The sequence below is a fragment of the Sturnira hondurensis genome, unplaced genomic scaffold (assembly GCF_014824575.4).
Source record: "Sturnira hondurensis isolate 20B ecotype Veracruz unplaced genomic scaffold, ASM1482457v3 Scaffold0018805, whole genome shotgun sequence".
NCBI classification, from domain to species: Eukaryota; Metazoa; Chordata; class Mammalia; order Chiroptera; family Phyllostomidae; genus Sturnira; species Sturnira hondurensis.
This window is the reverse complement of record NW_028091436.1, coordinates 2,099,884-2,118,639: the sequence shown is the minus strand read 5'-3', so window position 1 is coordinate 2,118,639 and position 18,756 is coordinate 2,099,884.

Below are 18,756 nucleotides of genomic sequence, written 5' to 3'. Positions count from 1 at the left end.
CCCCTTGGGCAAGGAGAGGGTCCAGGTGGCCCCGAGAGGGAGCCCAGGACAGGCAGGCGCTTGCCGGCAGCTCTGAGGCCAATGCACCGCCCTCACTGGGCCACCACCCTTGCCCACTCGCTCCAGACCTTGGGGCAGAGAGCCTGCGCCTCCTTCCGCACCCCTGAGGGGCCGACCCGGACCCAGGCCCCTCCCAGGACCACCGAGGAGCCTCCACATGCACAGTCTGCGTCCCCGTTGCTGCTGAAGTCACGAGGCTGGCTCAGTGTCCACCCCCTCCGGTGGTGGGCTGTCATCTCTCCCATTCCCTGTGAACGTCCCCAGGCCAGGGACGTCCTGCAAAGGCCTCGGGCTGCCTGGGTGACCTGTGGGTCTGGCTCCGGTTGGCCGCACCTCCCGGGGTGCCCAGGACGGCCGAGGTGTATGCTGTTGTCCCATCCTGATGGTCAACAGTGACCCCGCCCCAGAGTATCCGGGCTGGGGAAATACGTTTCACAGCCACCTAGGCCAGAGGACCCAGGACAGGAAACCTGTCCTGGCTCCTTTTCCTAGCCGCACGGGGGGTACTGGGGGAGCTGTGGGCAAGGCGAAGGGACAACGGTAAAGAGGGAAAGGTCGGAGGGAGGTTGAGACCCCACAGTGCCCCCCCCCAAGGAAAGCCCCTTCTTGGATGCATGGGTGTCTGGGTTCGTCTATTTAAGGAAGCCGAGAATGAGGGCAGCAAAGCTACAGAGAGAAAACAGGAAATCCCACCACAGAGAAGCCCTTTGTCTCCAGACCTCCACTGTCCCCAAGCCTGAGGGAGCTCCAAGCCGCACAGCCCCAGGGGAAGGTGTGGGGCCCCCAAACGCTGGTCCTGAGTACAAGCAGCTATCAGCCCTTAAACCTCTGGGGCACAACCAGCAGACTCGAGGAGCCCCCAGCTCAGACTGAGGCAGGGCTGTGATCGAGCAACCACGGCAACCGGCCCTCCGAGGAGACCCTCCGCATCTGGGGGGACCCAGAGGAGGCATCGGGCCAGTGCATGAGCCTCGAAGGGCACCAGGTACGGGGCCCGGCCCTGGCAACACGGAAATGAGACAGTCCTGCCGTGGAAGCCACACTCCAGAGGAGGCCACCAGCTGGGATGGAGGGGAGCCCAGAGGGCTGCTGCACCGGACTGTGCCCAAACAGGCTGAGACGGACAGGACCTCTGACCTCAGGCAGAGGGAGAGGCCAGCCCAGCCCAGAGGAGAGCGGGCTGGTTACAGAGGCTGGAGCGTTTCTGCCGGCGTGCTTACGAAAAGTTGCCCCCTATTTGTCAATAAGGCAAAAACGACAGCCTGGTCTTTCAAAAGCCTCCAGCTGACCTGAGAACCACAGGTGCCTTGGGAGAGGAGACATGTTCCCCCTAATTCTCTCTCCAGAGCGGGCCAATGCCCCCCCACACACACACACAATGGGAAACTGGTAGAAATGATAGACACGACCTGGTAGACACGATCACGCGGAGGTCGCTGTTCGGCTGTTTCACTGGACACTGCCCAGGGGCAGCCCAGCTTTGCCGCTTCCACCGGCTCACTGGGTGAGCTCCCTGGTCCCCTCCCCGGACCCAGCTCTGGCCCTGGTAGTGGATGGAAGCCTTACATCCTGTGTCCTATTTACCAGGGAGATTCATGGTTTTAATTTGCTGAAAGGGAGACTGTGATGGGCGATGGCGAGGTCACGGTGGGGAAGGGGGCTCCGTGTCACACACATCGACACACAGGTAGCAGTGTGTGCGTTTGACCTGAGAGGACACAACCAAACCAGTCTAGCAGTTCCTCAGAAGCAAACCCTGTTACCCCACCCGGCCCCACCGCCGCTGACCTGCCCGGGAGCAACAGAGGTGAGCACGGACCACACATGCACGTGCACTGCGGCGTGTGCAGCCGCGTTACCTCAGTGGCCAGGAATGCGCCTCATCCCAGGCCCGCCAGCCCCCAAATGCATGCACGCAGGCGGTAGGGCGCGTGCCGGGATGCACTCGGCAGTGAGGAGGAATAAACTGTCTTGTGTGGAGCACCACGGCGGAGCTCAGAACTATCCCTCCATCCGCCTTCTAGAAAAGGCTGAACTGTAGTGCCAGGAGGAAGACCAGTGGCTGGCTGGGGGTGGTGGGGGGAGCCGGGAGGGTCAGCTCTGAGAACTTAGGGGCCGAGGGGGGTAGGCTTGGCCGTGGCTCTATGCACTGTCTGGTTGCTTCCATGCTGATCCTCAGCAGGGCTACACTTGCCCTTTGGTGGAGTTCCCCTCCGGGCTCCATAAAACTGTGATACATTGTGACGCTCAGCAAGAGCAACACCGAGACGCCCCTTCCCACCGTCTTACCCGGCAGGTGGGGCCTGCAGTGGCTGCGGGCGGGAGGGCTCGGTCTGGCAGGTCCCAGCTCCTTCGGGGTGCCGACATCCTGGGAGCGGCTTCCCTCTCTGTCCCCGTGCCCCGGCTCTGCCCCACTCCCAGAGCTCTTCCACCAGAAAAGTGAGTTCACCTGTCTCCGGCCACAGGGGGCAAAGTCGGAAAATGCCTCCGAAAGCCCCTCACGGCAGGGGCCGTGGGGGGGCAAGGTGAGCACCCCCCCACCGCCCCGGGGCTCTGACCTAGTTCCCGCCGGCTCGCCCTCCTCGGAGACACACTTCACTGGAGCGGCCCTTACTCCCCTGAGGCAAGCAGGGGCCCGGCTTGGAGGCCTCAAGTGCAGCGTGTAAACATGGAGGCCTCATTTGGGTGGCCTTTTGTGCGTCTCTGGGCTACTGGTCAAAATAATGCAGGAAAAAACTTTCCCCTCTTGTGTTCAGTGACTGAGGGGGGGGGGGTGAACTAAACTAACAAACGACAAATGAACAGGAGAAAAGGCAGACAAAGGGCTGATGTTCACTTGATGGTCACAGTTTCATTTCTCTGTGCAGTTAATGCAGGGAGCAGCTAAGGCAGGGACTGGGGCCATCTGTCCCCCCATTGGCACCCAGAGAGCGCTCAGAACAGACCGACCCCAGCTGGGGACGGACGTGTGGACGCGGCCGCCGGGCCACCCCAGGCAGCCTGACCCCAGGTGTGCCGGGTACCTCCCAGGGAGCTGGGCCTCGACTCTGTGTTTGGGCCTCCCAGCAAATCTGGAGCTTTCTTTATCCCTTAAGGAAAAAAAAAACACAGACAAAAAACCCTTTTGCTTACGGATTCCACCCTTGGCAGCTCAGAACAGCCACGGTGTTTGCAGAAGGGGAGAGGAAAGGCAAGCAGGTCAGAATGGCAGGCTCACAGGTATGAGCCGGACTTGGTGGCGACCAGCAAAGAAGGTGGCTGGCAGCCCAGGCCGGCGGGGCAAAGCAACCTCTCGAGGGTTCAGTTCCCCCTCAGGGCGCGTGCCTGGTTGTGGGTTTGGTCCCCAGTTGGAGTGCGGACGAGAGGCAACAAACTGATGTTCTCTCTCCCGCTGATGTTTCTCTTCTCGTTTCTCCCTCCCTTCCCCAGTCTCTAAAAAAGGAAAAAGAAAGAAAGGAGCGGATAGACGGACAGATGCAATGGCAGGCTGAGGCACCAGGGGCCAGGGGTTACAAAGAAGGACCGGGAGAAGCTGCGGGGGAGGGGCTGGGGGGCTGCGTGGCCCCAGTGTTGACACAACGCAGACTGTGGTCACGGAAGTGGGTGGCTGACATCGCCTGGAGGGAAGAAGTCTCTGGGGTCGCGTGAGGGGATGGAGAGGTGACTGGCTTGGATGGGGTTTCTCCACAGCCTTTGAAATCACCCTGTAGTGTTGGGGTGACGGAGCAGGTGCAGGTCCCCAAATCGTAAAGCAGGGCTGTCGAACTCACGTTCGTGAGTGGTCACATCAGCCTCTCGGGGGCCGTCAAGGGGCCGAATGTGATTTGGGGACTGCGTAAATGTAACTACTCCTTAACTAGGGGGGCAAGGAGCTCGGCACTGCCGCTGGGCAGATAAAACCAGGTGAAGGCGGGATTCGGCCCTGGGGCCTTGTGTCTGCCGCCTGTGCCATAAAGAAAAGGGGCAAGTCCCCAGCAGGTGGTCAAGGAGAGTGACGGATGCAGGAGGAGGCAACGGAATGGGCCTGGAGGGGACCTCCTGAAGTGGCAGGGCTGAACCTGACACCCCTCCCCGAGAAGCCCCCTCCCCAGAACACGCCCCCCAGCATGTCTCCCTCCGCTGGGCAGGAGCCCGCCACGGCTGGCCCGAGCAAGATGGGGCCGGCCTCAAGTCGGTTCCAGGCCCTGCTGGGGCGGGTGGAGGCACTCGAGGGGCTGCCAAAGTCAGCGGCGTCTCAGGGCCCGAAGGCCGGGTTCCCAGCCCACAGGCTGGGTTGGGCCTGTGCTGGGTCCGCGGAGCCCCTCTCTGCCTGGTTCTTCGTCTCCATCGCGGCCCCATTATCACTGTTCTTCAGGACCTCAGACCTGCCACTGCCCCCAAACCCCAGACAAGCCCACAGGGGAGTGGCCCTCTGAGCTCCCACAGAGGACAGGGACTGTGGCCCCACACGGCCGATGGCCACGTCTGCTGACTTCTCCACTGGAAGGGGTTCCGCGTACTGCAGGGCTGGCCCGCCCCACAGCCCTCCCCTGTCAGCCCCCCAAAGCGCCCACCTGAGGACCCACCTGTCAAAACTGCGGCGTGTGGCCCTCGCCCAAGTCCCGAGAAGACCCTGGCCCTGGAAAGCCTGTTTCTCCCCACACTTCAGTCCCCGCCGCACATGCCAGCCTTGCCCTCCCCCTTAGGAGCTGTGACGTCCCTGACCGGAGGTCGCGGGGGCAGGGGCAGGCTCAGGCTCTCACATAAAGACGTGACTGGTGAACTTGCCTCGCTATCAGGAGGCTGTGGCCTAATGTTTGGGGAGCCAGCAGTTCTGCAGATCTTCCCCCCAAATGAGCCCTCTGGTCTCCGCGGAGGCAGCCCCAGTAAGACCCCACACCCCGGCCCCAACCCCTGAACGGGTGCCTCCTGGATTCCTGGCCTGAGCCCAGGCCCCGGCTCTAAGCTGGGCCCTGACTGGGAGGCTGTCTAGGAGCAGAGCCCACCCTGTCCCCTCACCAGGGGACAGCGGGCGGGCGGGGAGGGGCGGATTTAACTTGCAAATGAATGCGGGAGTGCCCCACCCACCCACACTTCCCTCCCTTGCTCTGGAAGGGGGAGCAGATCTCACCGTCCCCCGCAGCCCGATTTGATTTGCAAATCCTGGCAGTGAGGGGGCAGCCCAGCCACTCCTCACTGGCAGACCCGCATCCTGGACCAGGGCCCCTGAAACGTGCCCCTTGTCCTTCCCTCTTCCAAATGGCCCCCGGCTCTGCTGACCCCTCGCACTCGGTGCCCACATCACTCACACCTCAGCGGACACCTGTTTGCTCAGGGTGGGAGCCTGGCAATGAGGAGCCAGCCCTTTGCCCAAACAGATGGTGGCCACTGGACCCCCCGCAGCCTCCACAGGGGTAAAGACTTGGGCTTTTGGAGTAATTTGGAAGGAGCTTTGACCGGCTCCGGGCCTGCCACGGCCCTCAGGCGAGCAGTGGGATGTTACTAGTGCCCTTTGCCCAAAAGGCAGGCTTGGCGGGGAAGCCGGCAGCTGCCTCGCCCAGCCCGGCTCTGCAGCCCTCCCCCAGGGGGCGGGGCTGTCCTCCTTGTCCCCAGAGGCTCCCTCCCGGAGCTTGTCCCGGCCACACAAAGGCCCTTTGTCTGGGCTGCAAACCAGGGCCTGTGTCTGGTAATCAAAGGGCCCTTGGGCGGGGGCGGGACTGTAGAGCTGTCCCCAGGCGCTGACAACCTGTCATCGCCCCTAATCCTCACCTGCCCAAGCCCCTGTGTGCACCCTCTCCTCCCTGGGCTGGGTCCCGGGCGCCTCAGAACTGGGGGCTGAGGAGGCTGGGGTGGGTCTGGGCCTCTCCTGGCACCCACCAGGCTCGGTTGACAGCCTGCCAGCGCGGCACTGGGTGTGAACGTGCGGAGAGGCACTGCCTGGTGACAAAGGTGGCGCCCGGGTTGGCCCAGGGCCACCCCAACCTGCCAGGTCCCCTGTCAGGGGAGGGTGGCCCCTCAGACTCCCAGACACTTGCTTTGGCACCAGCGAGGCCCCTGCAGGGCGACTCACGGGCCCGGGCGCCTGCTCCGTGCACAGCTCTGCGGCCTTTGCCTGTCACCACCTGCATCCCCGGCCGGCCAGCTCCTGTCTCAGGGCCCTGCCCCTCCCCGAGTCTCCCACACGGGACCTTTGGGGTCCACCTCCAGGGACCCGTCCCTTCTCCGCCAGCCGCTTGCCCAGAGCCGAGCCCAGGTTCCCGACTCGGCCTCCACAAGTGGGTCCCACACGACATGGGAAAGAATCGAACAAAAATAAGTCGCAGGCCACGTGGGCGTGGAAACCAGTCCTCCCCCAAGGCTGGGGACTCCGGGGCCAGCACGGAACCGCAGAGGACCAGGGAACTGGCCTGGGAGAGGCCGTGGGGACTGGTGCGGGGGGCTGGTGGCCGCGCTCCTCCTCCCGGTCACACTGACCCGCTGCTGGGCCTCCGTTCCTCGTCCGGGGCGGACTCCAGGCACATGGATCCAGGCCAGCCCACGTCCTTTTACAGATGGGGAAACTTTGGCTCCGAGAGGGGCAGCCCCAGCAAGTGCAGGGCTACATCCGAGGCTAGAGTTAGGTCTCCTGGCTCTAGCCACCGAGGTGGGTCCCTCCCCTGCCCCCTGTGCCACCTGTCTCCCTGACAGCAGCTGCCCCCTGGGGTTTACTGTTTTCAAGGTCAACACAGATTCAGATGTGTGGGTTCCCTGGCCCCTCCCCCGTGGAAGGGCACCTGGAGCAGAGGTGGATGGATAAGGGCCGACCCAGGGGGTGGGAACAAGCCCACAGACCCGCAGAAACGAAGCCCCGAGATCCCCTTGGAAACGTGTGGGCCTGCCACACGGGACACTCGTGCTGGGCAGGATGGAAGCCCACGGGCTCTGTGCCACCCTGGAGCCTGCCTAGGGGGACCCTGGTCAGGCATGCTGGTGGCCCCCAGTGGGGGTCAGGACCAGCTGGCGAGCGTCAAGGTGCAGGGGAGGGGACAAGTCACTCCCAGGCTCTGTGCCCAGGGATGGGGCCTGTGTGCAGGGCAGGGGTGGGAGGGCCTCCTGAGCACCCACTCCCTGAGCACCCATGCAGGGGCCTCCAAAGCTCCCGGGATGAGGCCAGGGCAGCTGATAGGAAGGGTGGGGCGGCCTCACGTCAACAGCAGAGCCTCAGGGGACAGCTCTCTCCCTCGGTCCCCGCACCTGGTCAGCTCCCCACTGCTGTGCCCCGTCACACAGGGTCCTGCGAGTGGTGACCTGCATGCAGCTCCGGCCTGTCAGGCAGGCCCTGTCTTTGCCCCTCTGGACCGTCCCTCGCCGGGGCCTTCGATGGCGGGTGTGTGTCAGCAAACAAGTGGCCTGCTGCAGTGACCACTCTGACCATACCCGGTCACCCACTGACCGGCCTCTCATGGAGGTTCTCTGCATTGATGCCTGACGCCCCACGAGGAAGGGGCCCCCCAGAGTGGGCACGGCCTGCCCTGTCCCCCAGTGCCTGTGAGCCTGCAGCCACACCGTGGCATGCGGAGACTGTTACACACCTGTGCAAACGCACAGAGAGGCCGGGCGCCTCTCGGAAGGTCTGTGCACTGTGTGAGCCAGGGCCGCCCTTCTGCCCTCGGCCTTCGTCTCATGCCTCCCTGCCAACCCGTCCCCACTCAGCTGCCATGAGAAACTTTTAAAACGTGAATCATATTCCATCCGACTTGACTTCCTGTGGCTTCCCTCCCTGCATAGCCTCGTCTCCAAACTGCTTACCTGGGGCCCCCAGGCCACGTCCTTGGGCCACGGTGGCTCCCCCCGCCCTCACGCTGCCCCAGGACCCTTGCACTTGCTCTCTCCTCCCCAGAATGGTCCTCCCTCAGCTCTTTCTCATCCTCCAAGGCCCCTCGGAAGGGCCGCCCTGGCCACTCTGTCTGAAGCCCCCCAGGCCTCTCCCCTACTCCCCTTCCTCCTCCACGGTCTCTATTCCCTATAACGACTGGCTCACAGCTTGTCCCCAACCACCCAGAGCATGCTGTCACCCAGCGAGTGACAGGAGGGACTGTGCCCGGCACTGCGACACACACAGCGACGCTCACAGCATGAGCGTCACACCTTCGTCTCGAAAGTGAGAACGCTAGTGACCACGTGCACAGGGAGGAGGCCCCCAGCTGCAGGGGAGGGCGTAGGAGGGCAGGCTGGATGCCCAGAGACGTTCTGGAGGCCCCGGGCGGAGGCCCCAGGGACCCCGGCACACGCAGGCTCTGAGCCGTGTGGGGGAGCTGACAGGGGCGGAGTCGCTGGAACTGAGAGCCTGCACACAGGCCCGCCCCGCAACCTCAGCCCGTGCGTCTCGCCCCTGGTCCGGTGCTCCCTGGACCTGCAACAGCTGCCCCTGACCTCCACCCACCAGGTGGCTGCAAGGTTTCAGAATGACAGGTCTTGAGGCACCTGGTGGCCCCACAGCAGGTCTGCAGCCCGGTGTGGGGAAGGCACAGTGGTCTGTCTTCCCTTCACGCGCCGAGGCCACACGACCAGCCTGCCCGGGCCCCTTGGCACGGTCTGGGGAGACGCCTCCGTGAAACCACCACGGGCAGGTTCAGAGCTAGAACGTGGAGCCGTGGCCTGCTGGTCAGATTGACCTGGTGGGCGACAGGTGCTGGGCTTCCTCTTACGACCTGAGCCAGGACCTCAGGCCTTTCAGGCGACTCCCCGGGACCCCAGAATAAGCTCGTGGGTCAGGCCCTCCTCTGAGAATATCCCACCTCCTCCACCAGAATGGTCCTCTGGTGGAGAAGAAGCTGGCCAGGGCGAAGGAGGCCTCCCTGCCCTGCCAAGTCCCCTCTCACCCTCCCAGGGCCAAGGTGCCGGCAGGACTTTGCAGCCGAGGGGGCAAGTGGGAGTGTGGCACCAGGCCGGAGGGGCCCAGCCCCGGGGCTCCTCACTGTCCCCAGGGGAACACAGACTCTCATGGAGCTCAAAGCCCCTGAGGCCACTGTGGGCCCCGGCCTCATCGTTTCACACCTGGTACCCACTAAGATGGGAGGGACAGGCTCCCTGGAGCAGGGCCAGGGGCAGGGGTGCAGGTCCATTTGCTGGGGTGGTCTGTGTAGGACGAGAGCCAGGAAACGCCCAGGGACCTTGGCGAAACCCGGCTGGCCCCACAGCAGCGCCCAGCACCAGGGACACTGGAAGCCCATCAGAAGCGGGATTGGGATCGCCAGGTCTGCGCCCAGACCGACGGACCGACTGTCGGTCCGTAAAGGCCTGTGAGGCACCAGAGAGAGACAGACCCAGGTGAGGCCCAGGTGAGGCCCAGGTGAGGCGGGAGACGGGGTCGTTCCGGGTCACACGCAGCCCGCTGAGCTGGGTCGCGGAGCTTGGACCTGACCCTGGGGACAAAGGAAAGTTGTCACAGCAATAAAGAGGGGACGGGCAGCCCCAGCCAGGCAGTTTTGGGAGGTGCTGCGGCTGCCGCAAGTGGGGGAGGGCTGCTGGGGATCCACAGTGCACCCACATTTTCTCAGCATCAGGTCACCAAGCACCAGGCTCTTGGCCTCACGTGGGGGTGCTTACCTGCGCTTGAGTAAAGGGTCGGCACACCCCAAAGGCTGGGCGAACCTCCAGCCACGGGGCACAACGCAAAGCCCGCACTGAGTCTGCACAGCCCCCCCAGGAGGGACCCGGGTGACTTCAAACCAATCGATGTGCCACGTGGGATATCCCCACCACACCCCCGACCCAGCGACCCGGTGTCCCTGGTCCCTAACTCGCACACTGGTGTGGTGCACCTGTCGCAGGCAGTGAGCCACTCGGACACAGCAGGATTCACTGGAGCCTGCTCGGGGTCAAGCTCCCTGATTTGTGCCTCCGTTCCTGGCCCAGGAGGACCGCAGCCGGGGCACCGGGTGGCTTCCCGTTGCCCTGCCTCCCCGGGCTCCTCGGAGCCGGGTCGGCTGGTTTCTCAGACTGTCCCGGTTTCGACGCTTCCTCATGCCCAGAGTTTGAGGGTTTTTCCCCAGGGACCCCACAGCAAGAGCAGCCCCCGCCCCCCAGGGAGGGCGGGTACAGAGGTGTGGCTTTGCTCTTCCTCAGCTCCCAGCTCCTCTGCTCTGTTCTGCGCCCTGCCTCCAGGGGACCTAACTGCTCCCTCCTTCTAACTCCCAGAGCTTCCTTCATTCGCTCATTCGTTCATTAGCTTGTTTCTTCTTCAAAAGTGATGTTACTGAGCAGCCTCTGTGCCCCAGACTTGGAGACTGAACGGTGAGCCACACGAAACCTCTCTCGTGGCCCGTGCCACGCGCTGTGTTGCCTTGCAGTCGATCACGTGTTTATTCATTCACTCGACAAACTTCACTGAGCATCTACTAAGTGCCAGCGCCGTCCTGAGTGAGGGTGCAGACGGCGCCCCAGACACGGCCCCCGTTGCTTGTGGTGGAGGGGACAGGCACGCCGGCCAACAGTGGCCCAGCCTGGGGAGGGCTCAGACAGATGGATGGGAGGGTGGGCAGGTGGACAGACGGATGGATGGATGGGCGGATGGATAACTAAACAGCTGGATCGGGGAGGAAGGCAGGGAAGGCACGGGCTGCCAAGGAGTGAGCACCTGTGGCCCCGGCTCTGGCCGCAGCACCGTGGGGGCCTTCTCGGCCTGTCTTCTGTGCTGCGCCGGTGTCTGCCGGGTGGGCGTGGGCTCCTCCCCTGCCCTGTCCACATGCCCCGGGGCTCTGTTCAGCCTGCCCCCCGCCACAGACGTCCTCCCCAGAGTGACCCCTGCAGGTGTGGCAGGGCCTGGCTGCCGAGGGAAACCAGAAGGGGCAGTTTGACGGGCTCCCCGCCTGCCTGCCTTCCCCCAGGGTGTGTTTCAGGGAGGACCAGGGTCCCCAGGCCACCCATGCGGGTCTTGTTAACTCGCCCTCCTGGGCACCCTGTCTCCTAGGGTGCCCTTTACCATGTGGCTAGAACAGGGCCAGTTGGTTAGTCGTGTGACCAGCCCCACCCCTGCAGTTACAGGTGACCTGCGTGACACAGCGAGATGGCCACCGGCCTGAGGGCTTTGTTGGGACTCTGACTCTGGTCTGTTTGCAGGGCGCTGTCACTGGTTCCTCGGCCACCAGAGCTCCCAGGACCACGCCTGCCTGCGCACACAAGGAGGCCGGCTCAGGTTACACTGTGTGTCCATGGTCACCGAGGGTGGGGTGGGGCGGGGAGTGGAGATGGGGCCTCACCCCAGCCCCTAGGAGGCCGGGGTGCGGAAGGAACCCAGCAGAGCCCACTGGGGTCTCTGAGAGCAGTCTCATGGCCAGTGGCTGTGCCCGTCACAGGTGCTGGAACCTTGGGCAGCCCAGCCCTTGTCCATTCCAGGTGGCACATCACGCCACTCCGGGCTTGTCTTTACTTGCTCTGTGCACTGAGGACGGCCTGAGTTCCTCCTCGCCCTTCCCTCTGCAGACCCCCCAGGCCTGGGAAAGGTCTTCAGGGGTCAGAGCAGCAGCCATGTGTCACTTGGGCCTGGCCCAGAGCGGCATCACCATCTTCTGAGGAAACACCAGGCAAGCAAGACCGGAAACATCCGGTCTTCGCTCTAGTCCCCCGCCATGCACGGCGCCACCACACTGCTCGGGCACCACACCGCTGCTGCGGGGTGCCCCTCCAATCCTGTGGCCACCAGAGTGAGCTCTGACAGCAAACACCCACTCTCACTCCGTCCCCTCCCCAGAACAAGGGCCTGTCCCCCAGGACCCCCCCCACCACCAGCAGCTGTTTCGCGTCTCAGAGGCGCCCAGCTTCCCGGTGTTCCTGCCCTGCTCCCCCCCCCCCCAGCGCCTGCTTCCTCCCTCAGGCACCTCGCAGCTCGAATCTCACGTATCCACAAGCCCCATCGCCATCCTTTCAGAAGCAGACCATCCGGGACGCAGCGTCCAGCACATCTCTTGTGTCCTCTGCTCCTCAGGACACGCACCTGGCCCCGGTGTCTTGGTTGGTACCTTTCTCACTAGGTTTATCTGTCCCCTGCACAGATGGCACCCGAGGGCATTGGCCGCTCTGTGGCCGTCACCAGTGAGCTGCTGCCCGGGACCATTTCTGAGGCGTGAGTGACACGCACAGTTCCAATGCCACATCTGTGGTCCTGCCAGACTCGAGGCCAACAGGTCTCTTGAGGCACAGTGACAGCGACACATGGTAGAAATATGTGTCGGCAATAAGCAGGGACAGAGGTATGCCACCCCCTCGGATGGACCTTGGAAACGCAAGGTCACATGACAGAGCCGGACCCCAGGGGTGACAGAAGTGCCCGGGCAGGCCGATCTGCAGGGACAGCGTGGGGTGGGGGTGGGGACGGGGCGTCCTGGCACCCGGGCCTCCTGGGGACGACGGTGTTCTCGCCGTCGTGTGTGAGTTAGCCTCAGGGAGGCTGGCGTGTGTAAAAAGGGTGCATGGTCACTGTGTGATTCAGAAAGTGCCAGGAAGCGGAAAGAGGACACCGGCGACCATCTTGTGACTCATGTCCTCCGTGAGGGCCCATGGCCATGTCCCCGTGCACAGGCAGACAGAACGCCCACTCGGGAGTCTGGGCAAGCACCAGCCGGCGTGTGCATGGCCACTCTGCTGAGGGTACAGGCAGGGTGGTGGCCGGGTAAGGCTGGGGGGCATTGCAGCAATGTCCACCAAGGGCGTCTCACTCAGGGACTTGGCTGTCCCCTGCCATGTTCTCTCAACCCTCCGTCTGGGCAGCCCCACACCCCCGCTAACAGCCCCCGTTCCCAGTGTGGGTCATGGGGGAGGAAGGGGGGTGCGGCCTGGGGTGGGGGAGGGGCAAGACAGGAATGGCGGGAGCTGGCGGCAGAGAGCACGGTGCACGGAGCCTGGCTGGTCACAGGGGAAGGGCTGGGCCTGTGACAGGCCGTCAGCAGGGCCTTGGTGACGCATGGCCAGTCCTCACCACCCAGAGAACACAGGGGCTGGGTGGAGGGCACATCTTAGGTGAACTTGGTTGCTAATTGCGTGGGGAGGAAACATCTTCTCCTGACTGAGTCACACGGACCCAGTGCCCTGACCCTGACCCTGACCCTGACCCTGGCACTGCCAGGAATGCAGCTGGGGGGCTGCCGACGCCCTGGGGCAGGAGGAGAGCTTCTGCCTCCGGCTCCTCCCTGGCTCCTGCAACTGCCACCTGCCCACCACTGTCACCGCCCAGCTGCCCCAGCTGTGGAGCGAAGCCCAGAGAGGGACAGAGTCTCCCCGGTTACCTGCCGGACAGAGCCCAGCCCTGGGCACTGGTCGTGTGGGGTCTCCCATCCAGGGGCCAGTGCCGGGAGGTGGGTCCCACTGCCCTCTCTGCCTCCCTAGCCCTCAGCCTCCCCCTGGGAAAGACAGTGAGCCTGGGCTCTCTTGCCTCCAGCAGCTGGGACAGACCCTCTCGCCTCCCAGCCCCAAAGGCGTTTCCCCCTCCGGGGCCTGGCACCTTGCTGACGAGGGAGCACAGCTTGCTCCCCAAGGGCCCGAGCCGCCCGTCCCCACCTCCACGGGCTCTGCCCAACCTGCCCAGCAGGTGCGTCTGGCGCAGAGCCAGCTCGGCCCAGCGCTGGGCCAACTCACTTACGGGAAGGAAACCTACAGACAGAGGGCAAAGGGCAAGTGGAGGACAAAGGCGGCTGGGCCTTTTGTCTGCCCCTCACTGAGCCCGAGGCGGCTCCGATCTCCCCCAGGGGCCAGACCTGCCCGCTGAGGGGCAGCTCGCAGGGCCAGGAGCTCCCCCGCCAGCCCCCCACGACTCCCCCTCCACCTCCCGGGCTCCCTGGCCCATCTGTCCTCCCGGCCACACTCTCCAGCCCAGGTGAGGCCCTGTGGCTCAGCTGATGGCCAGGACACAGCCAGAGAGTGACAGGTGCTCGTGGTCCTGAGGGTGGCATGTGGTGGCCCAGAGGACAGGGGGCACTTTGGGTTTGGTCTTCTGTCTCAAGGAAAGGAGACGAGGTGGAGGACACAAGGCCCAGGGTGTCCGAAAGGCCGCAGCCACCGTCGCCTGGGAACCTGCCTGCTTGCCCCTCAGGGTTCAGGCTCATCAGGCTCTGGCTGGGCAGCTCACTCAGCTGGGGTGCTGTCCAGATACGCCGAGGTTGCAGGTTCGATCCCAGGCCAGGACGTAGGCCAGAATCAACCACTAATGCATCAGTGAGTGGAACCGTAAATTAACGCTTCTCTCTCTCAAAATCCATTTAAAATGCATTTTTAAAAGATGTGCATGAGCAGTCGGACCCCAGGAAACTCAGGGAAGTCACATGTCCAGCAAGTGCCTGTTGGCTGCACACCGGCACCAGACACCAGATCCAACAGCAAGCCCAGGCCCTGCCAGTCCGCGCATGCGGCCTGGTGGAGGCACCATGGACACCACGAGACCCGTGTAGACGTGCTGGGCATTGCACCGCAGCGGGCCCTGAGGGCGGGGCGGTCTCCCAGGCGACGGCCACCAGCCAGGGCCACGGAGGTGCTGACTTAGGGTCCCCTGGGCCTGGGGCTGCTGGCTTCGCCCCCTCTGTCAGGTCACATCAGCCAGTTGCCGTCACAGGGTGACTGGCCCTGTTTTTCATCTTTCTCGAGTTGTGGTAGAATATCCATATCACAAAATTCACCATTTTCTCCATCTCTAAGTGTCCCAGTTGGGGCGCCGGTCACCTTCACATGGTGGTGCCACCACCCTCTCTGCTCCAGGACTGTCATCGTCCCAGCGTGAACCTCTGTCCCCATGAACCACTCACGCTCTGCCCCCCCGCCCCCAGCCACCACCATCTACTTTCTTTCTTTCTTTTCTTTTAAATTTTTACGTCTAGGTCAACGTCCACCACTTTCTGTCCCTGTGGTCTCCAATCCCCCAGGGATCTCCGGTAAGTGGGGTCACGCCCTCCCGTGTCTGCCCCCAATTTGTGTCTGGCTTCTTCCACCGTCCCATAGAGGGACCCCTATTCCAAGGGTAAATGTTAGAATAAGTCGCCATGTAGGGGCCTGCAGATGACACGGTGGCATCGGGAGGCTAATGATGGCAAACCCCGGGGCCGGGAGAGCAGACAGAGCACAAAGAGGGTGAAAGGTCAAGGGTAAGCTCTTCCCCCAAGGACAGGCTGGTGTCACTGGACTCCTGGGAGACTTTGGACTCCCGGGGTGGCTCCGTCTGTGGGCTGGTGTCCCCCACGGGGCCCTGGCCCCTGGCCAAGCTGCTGCCGTCATTTTCTGACCCCTGTCCGAATGGGCAGGGCCCAAGCAAAGGCACCCGGAGACTTCAGACGGCTGCCGGCCCAGACACGGCCGCGGAGCCACTGGGAAGCAGCGACTGGCTGACCCACATCTCAGGCGTCTGGGTCAGCGGGGGTCTCGCCCAGGACAGGGTCTGACGCACTGGGGACCCCTTTGTAAGCGCAGTGGCTTCTCATGCTTCTCGCCCCTCTCTCTGGACGGGAAGCCGCGGAACAGAGCGAAAGTGCCGGCCCCAGACACACAGCGTCTGGAGGCAAAGGGCTGAGGACCCCGGCCCCCTGAGCCACAATGCCACCATGCCTGGTGGCCCTGGTCATCAGGCCTGGCACCCCACACCCGCCTGCCTCTCCTTGGCCTTTCCTACCAAACCCTGCAAAGCCCAGCCCGGTCAGCTCTCCAGAGCAGGGCCGTGATGGCCGGGGCCCCAGCCAGCCGAGGATGCTCCCCTTTCACCCTCAGCTAGAGCTGGGGGTCACGGCCTTGCCAGAGGCCACCGGGAGGGGGTTGAAGGTGACACTTCATGGCCACGTCTGTGTGCTGCATTGTCTTTTCCTGTGTTTCCGCAGGAGACACTCTCACCAAATTTCCTCCAGCCGCCGACAGCGTCTCCCTTCCTCCGCTTTCTGCCCCACGGCCGCTGCCTCGAGATCTCAGGTCCACTCCCTGCCTCGTTTACGCCCCGTGGTCTTTCATGGACAGTCTCCTCCACGTTCCGCCACCAGCTACCTGCCACGTGGTCCCCAAGCCCAGGCGCCTGGCTCAGGCATGTCTGTCTTTATGACACCACTGGGGACACCCCCAGCTCCGTCCCCTGCTCGTGACTCCTCCACACAACACGTCACTCCTTGTCTTTCGTGGATGTTGGAGTTCGACGGGCTCAGCTCGGTGGCCCTCGGCTGGTCTCTCACACCCTGGCGGTCGGGTGGTGGCCCGGCTGAGGTCACCTTGAACACTTCGCTCCTGGAACCGTCCTCGCCATCGTCCCCTCCAGTCGCTGCCACACGGGCACCAGCAGGGTGTTTGGGGGAAGCAGCCGAACTCTGGCTCCATGTTCCCCCGGGGACCCACAAAGCTTCTCACCACCCAGGAGCCGTCCTCCTTGTTTCTGCCGCCCCCGCCTGGGAGGCTGTGCTCCGATCCCAGCCAACCCCTCACATCCTCTGCACAAACACGGCATGTCATGCCTCTTTACCTTCGCCCACGATGTTCTTTCTGCCCGGATGATGCCCCTCTCTGTGTCCCCACGCACATTCCCACGCCGGGTTCCAGGGCCTGCGCGCCACTCTTTGGCTACAAGGCCTCTAACCAACTCTTTCTTTGCACTGTTAACCCCAGCAAGTGGTCAGTGTCTGCTGGCTCACTCCCAGCCCTTCACAGGGGAGGGTCCTGTCCCTGCCCCCCCCCGCTCCCCCCCCACAGCGATGCCATATGTCCTGGAGGCAGAGCACCTGGGACCCGAGTGGACCGCTCACGCTTCCTGTACCCCCTGTGTCCTGGAGGCAGAGCACCTGGGACCCGAGTGGACCGCTCACGCTTCCTGTACCCCCTGTAACAGACGTGTGTTTTCCTGTTTTGAGTCACTAATGTGTCTTTTGCAAAAGAGAAAAAGTGGTCGTCTCCTTTTATGTTTTAAGAGCCACACCAAGTTTTTGTAAAAAAAACTTCGGCGACACAGAGAGGCGTAAGAGGCTTCCCCCTGGGTTGTTGCCCACGCACCTGGACACGGGGGCTCATCCCCACGCCGCAGACCAATATGGACACGTGGTTACGCACAGCCGTCCTGCCAGCCTCCTCGCTGAACCGCACGTCACAAACGGCACCCTGGGTACCGGAGGCCTCGCTCTCCCTGACCACCAAGCCGCACTGTGGCTGCAGGTTTGTCTCACAAACCCCCGGTCCCTGGGCACGACCAAGACGCGCGAGTCACCTTGCAGACACACCTTTGTACACTCATCCCCTCACCACCTGCTCCTGGATGCCAAATCCTTCAGTCGGAAACGGCCCACTTGGCATGGCCTGACTGGGTGGTTGTCTCAGATACACCAGCTCCGAACCCCAGAGCAGCAGGGCCTACGGTCTGCTCACCAGCAAGACGGGGTGCTGCCGGCCTGCCGGCCTGGGCAGGCGGCTGTGTGAGTTAGCGTTTGCACACGTGAAATACCAGCAACACCTGGCCCCAAAGAACCTCTCGATGCAGCAACTCAGATTTTAACTGTTTCCCGTAGTTTGTTATTTTCCAAAAGTGCCGCTGCGACTATGATTTCACCGACAAGAAGGTTCGTCTGGAGGAAAGGTCACCAGCAAGGAGTTCCCGGGCACCTGGAGGAAGAGTTCTCCACGGCAAGATTATGGGCAAAACCCCGTGCCATCACTTGGAGAGTTTGCAACAGGGGAGTTTGAGGAGGAGAAGGGGGAGAAGGTACAGAGACTAAGTAGCATAGACGGTAGGTAGAAAATAGACAGGGGGGAGGGCAAGAACAGTATGGGAAATGGAGAATCTAAAGAACTTCTGACACATGGACATAAAGTAAAGGGGGGAATGGGGGAGGGGTGTGTCGGGTGGAGGGGAATGAAAGGGGGAAATGGGGCAACTGTAATAGCATAATCAATAAAATATATTTTTAAAAAAGATTTTGTTTATTTGTTTTTTGAGAGGGGAAGGGAGGTAGGAAGAAGGGAGAGAAACATCAGTGTGTGGTTGCCTCTCATGCACCCCAACCAGGGGCCTGGCCTGCAACCCAGGCCTGTGTCCTGACTGGGAATCAAACCAGTGACCCTCTGGTTCACAGGCCAGCACTCAGGCCATTGAGCCACACCAGCCAGGGCAACAGCAGCATTTTCTAATTCTGTCGATACCTTTTTATTTGTTCAACTAGGAAATGGTTCCCTTTTTCCATAGTCATATAAACACAATCTTTTTCCCCGAAAAGTATGCAGTTATTTTTCATGACACCGCCGAGAGACAACCACTAACATTTCACAGACGCGGGGGAATTCTGTGCACAAGGGACACGCTGCGCCTCTCTCCCACGAGGAATCATGTGTCGGGGGTAAGAACTGCGCGCCAGGGGATGCAGCCTCGTGGCAGTCACTGCCACCGGCCCGCTTCGGGCTCACACTTCGGGTGCTGCCATCTGCCTGCCCGTGGATGCCGCCACGTGGAGCCATGCCCACGTCCTTCATGCCCGGTCCGGTAGTTCTCTTGGGAAATAGATTTTCTCAGACACGAAACTGCGGTGGGAAAAGACACAGGCATATTTTTTACTGTGCCTTTCCCATGACCATCTGTCCCCCTGACACCTCTCCCGCAGGTTTTTTAAGGCTTCTGAACAACGTGCTACTTTGTTTTGAGAAAGGGTTTTGGAGCGCTTGCCTGCCGAGCTGGGGCAGGGGCTCGGGGGCGGCCCGGGCTCCTTTCCGTCCTTCGCAGCAGCAGAGGGCGGGGCTTCCTCG